Source organism: Uloborus diversus, chromosome 9 (assembly GCF_026930045.1).
Source record: "Uloborus diversus isolate 005 chromosome 9, Udiv.v.3.1, whole genome shotgun sequence".
Classification (NCBI taxonomy): domain Eukaryota; kingdom Metazoa; phylum Arthropoda; class Arachnida; order Araneae; family Uloboridae; genus Uloborus; species Uloborus diversus.
In genome coordinates this window covers 24,859,323-24,863,808 of record NC_072739.1, presented here as the reverse complement: position 1 = coordinate 24,863,808, position 4,486 = coordinate 24,859,323, and the positions used below count along the sequence as shown (strand labels likewise).

At 32.7% G+C, this 4,486-nt stretch overlaps 1 pseudogene; it reads right to left on the bottom strand.

Annotated features, from left to right (window-relative positions):
- Nucleotides 1-1,417: 1,417 nt before the first annotated feature.
- Nucleotides 1,418-4,041, bottom strand: LOC129229810 (uncharacterized; annotated as a pseudogene).
- Between the last annotated feature and the right edge of the window lie 445 nt (nucleotides 4,042-4,486).

Here is a 4,486-nt window from a genome sequence, read left to right as displayed (position 1 = left end):
AAAATTCCAGTTTATGCAACCGTCCAAGTGTAGTTGGCGTGGACAATATAAATATGCATTCTTTCCAACACTAATGGACGAAAGAAGCATTTTCCAACGATTATTTTGGACGATTTACTATATTTTGGGTTCATCTCTGCCAGGTGTTACAATTTTCCTACCTTTTAAGTTGACTTTTTTTTTTTCCTTTTGGAAGTACGTTAATTATTTTTTGGCAACAGGGGAAAAGCAGACTTTTTTTTTTCTTTTGAATTTTAATTCTTATTTTAATGAGCTTATTGTTTTTCATTCTTTTTCTTTTTGAAAGCGATTAAAGTTTTTTTTTAATGAAAAAATAATATAAAAAGCTGTGTTTAAAAAGTGCAAATACGTTATTAGTTTATTTATTTTTACGCATCTGTTTCTTCAGACGAGGGAAGCATATTTTATTTCTAGAAATCAGATTAAAATGTTAAAAAGTTACGTTTGGAAAAATTTGCGATTTTAACTAATATTGCGAATACTGTTCAGATACTAGAATGTCGATATTGGTATACGGGAAAGTAGGCTTGTCTAGTTCTAGACGGAAGTACTTTTAAAATTAAATGTACGCAATATACAACATAACCCATGTTAAAATATGGAACTCTTTTCTGTAAGTTTTTTCTTGAAACGATTTTAGCGACTCAAATATTCATTTTATCAACAATCATGCGATTTTTAACATTTTTATCGTGTTGCTCTTGAAGGAACTTGAAAAGAAAGCACAATATCAATTGATAACATCGGGTTGCCCACCGCACTCATAGTGTTTCAATGCTTTGACTGACAAAGTAAAAAAAACTAAATATCATTTTAATTATTTTGATTCCAGTTAAATTTGTTACCAAGAATTTTTCAAATCATTGAAGTATTTTGTTTTTGTTAAATTATTGCAAACTTTTCGACTATTTTCCAACGTTTCCTGAACTGTTTCAAAATTTTTAAGATAAATAAACTAGCTACAATACTAGCAATTACAAAAAAAAGAAATTTAAAGAATTATTAGTTACATGTTCTTGGAAATTTTAAGATCTGTATCTTAAGAATTGGAAAAAATCCCAGTAAGTGGAACCTTGATAATAAATTGCAAAAAACATATAGAAGTAAATGATAATCACAGCAGAAAAAAATCATTATTTTGGATAGACAAATGGTTTGTTAAACCCAAAAATGCACCTTCTCCACTATTATTCAGTAATTTGTTTACCCCAAATAAAATCCTTTTTTGCTATTAGAGTTATAAGACCAAAAAGAGATGATTTATGTATTACTTTTTATTTTGCCCTTTCCCCTCATAAATGCAGTTTCACTAAAATCTTCAAGGTTTCTTATTTTCATACTGAGAAAGAATGAAACAAACCAGGAAAATACAAGAAAATAAATAAAATATACATAGTTAGTACCTCTGAAAAAATTCCAAAGTGCATGCAAATTCTGCAGGATACACTCAGTTAAAAACATAGTATGCAGCAAACCAAGAAGCAACTGTAGCGTCTTTGATGGAGGAGTTGACAACTATCCCATCCACAGTCAACATGAATTCTTCACACCTTAAAATTGATGCCCCTTAAGTGAAAAAGAAAAAAACATTAAATACATAAGAATAATAAACATAGGCAAAACTAACAATTTTTTATTTTTTCATTTGTTTTGTATTTAAATCTTAAGTTTGGAAGATAAATATAACAAATTTGGTAGAGTACAATTTAAACACAAGGAGAAATTTCTGACAAAAATGTTTTAAAAATTTTAGTTTGCTTTATAATTATTCATAACCACCAATAATGGGTGATTCAGAAGGGGTCATCGGATGTTCATGCTCTGGTTAGTATTTCAGATCAAAAATTAAAAAAACCACAAATTAACTACATACCTTTTCCAACAAGACAGGGATGCTTGGGGAGGTGAGGATTTAAATGATGAGGATTGAAAACCTGTAAAAAAATTACAAAGTAAAATACTTGACTATATACATATCCAGTAATCAATCCAACAGTTATGTCAAGTATGTGATGCTGTTGAAAAAATGTTTCATATTTAAAATCACCAGTGACCAATAACTTTACAGAAGTACAGGGCCGTTGTGAGGTCAAAAAAAAAAAAAAAAAAAAAAGGAATGTACGAGTTTGGCGGCCTTTTAAAATACCTATACAGAGGAGAGAGAGATATAGGATATATACAATAGTATATACCCTATATCTCTTTCTAATAGTATATAGTATATACTTCGAGTACAAACTTAAAAAAATCACTCAACAGTAGAGGAAATTGAGAATTTCTCTCACAGGAGCTTTTTGAAATTGAAGTTTAAAAAATGCAGTTCCTGACAGTCTTTGCAAACATATGAATGCTCAGGAAGAAAAGCTAAAACATTTTTGGGAATTCCACAAATTATGTTCGGAGAACTCAAAGTTTCAAAAATGTACTTCAAGGCTGGCGTCTTTTTTTTTTTTTTTTTCCTTTTGAAAAGATTAGATTCAGGGCTTCTTGCCTGCTGCTTTACCTTCCTCTAATTCTTGGCGAAAATGTTGGGGAAAACCCACTCTTAGTTTTTTTTTCCCCCAAAAACAAACCTTCTCTACCACTCTCTACTTGGTAATGAAGTGATATCCCATTTGGATAATGTCACTGGTTTTCAAAATACATGCATCTTCTTACGCACTATGAAATATTTTTTTTGTATTTTGGACTGATGTTAAACTTTGTACGGATAACCGAGATATATTTTTCCACTTTATTTTATTTCAAATACCTTGCCTCCAGAATCTCTTGAGGAAGTTCTGTTTAATTATTATTTTTTTTCAGGCACTCAGAACTAGTAATGTGACAATTCATTTTTTTTTTTTAAATCTGTCTTGCTCTTTGTTCATTTTATTTTGTTTATTTTTTTAAACATACTTCAGCAGCCCCTATGTTTTTCATCACTTAGCTATGACTTATGTGATATTTTTGTTTAAGAAATCAAAAATGTAAATGTGTCGGCCACTTTTATGAAACTCTGCAGAAGTACCATACCCCTAAACGCACATATCACAAAAATGTACAGTCGAGTCTCGATAACCTGAAGCCCTATAACTCTAATATTTCTATATCTCTAAGTTTTTATCGGGTCCCAAACTCTTGAGGAGGTTTTGGTAACTTACCATTTCTCAAACTGCCAATAACTCATAGGGTTTAACAGGTTTATTGAGACTTCGAGTTATCGAGAGTTGATTGTATTTTGGTCTTAACATTTGAAGAAAAAAGAATAATCTTTTATTATACAATCAAAATTAAACATTTAGGTGCTCTTACCTCATCAATAAAAAAGACAGCTTCAGATGATTCACTGACATGCTTCGCTAGTCCTAGAACCATTAACACCAGTTCGTTGGGGCTACAGACACGTACGTCTGTTTCAGCCATGAATACTTTAACTGCCTTCCCACCGCTTGATCGGAAAAAAGACAACAAGCTCCGACCCTAGGAGAGTACTGTATTTTGTAATGCTTCGCTCAAATGAATGTCAGTGAGGAGGTGGAAGTGAGCTTCCATGCCCCTCTCTGTAAACAGGACTGGCCAGTCTTTCATTAGATCCTCAATGACTATGTTTCTATTTATTGCACACCTCTGTAGATAATACGTTTCCTTTAGAAGTGCTATAGCTTCATCAGGTTCATTATTGAAGTTTAATTGTCGTAGAATCTCCTTGCTGGCAGTCATATCAGCTACAGATATGCCATCAGGCAAAACAGGTTCAAACGCTGTACACCCATAGCTGTCAATCTGTGTTTTTCTTTTTTTTTTTATGGGTGGGGAATTTTGGGTGGGGCAGTTGCTTTTTGGCTTTCGACGTAGATTCTCCACTCTCGTATATAAACGATATGCAAGGTTATCATATCCAGTGCCAAGGGTAAACGCATTAAACTTGTCCTTTAACACTGAATATTTTTTCGTGCATTGCTCTGCTACCCTTGCTACAAATTGTTTTGGAGGGTTTGAATTTCTCCTTAAAATATCATCTGCAATGACTCTCACCATTAAGCGAAAATCTGCTGCTTTTAATTCCTCCCCCCTTTCCAAATTTTCTAAAGCTTTTTTTGGGTAGCAGATGCCAATTTACACAAATTACGTCATCAGCTTCTAATGCTTGCTTGGAAGCTGTAAGAGGATGGGATGAGGTCGAAGTTTCTGGAATTACAGTGCAGGTTTTCGTTGGAACTTCTGCAATTATGGTGCAGGTAGTGATGCGGCTGCTGTCTCCTGCATTGTTTACAGCAACTAAAAATGAAAAATATTTACAATCTAATAAATTATTGGGGAGTATTAGGAGCAGTTGTTTCTAGTTAATGCAAAAGGTCACTGAAATGTAGGTTAATGTGCCCAGTTGCATTGTCAACTCTGAGTGTTTTGACTCTGTGACCATATTTATTTCACACAACTGAACGAAGTTCTAGAAAGCCTCTTATAGTTTCACTCTTATCCT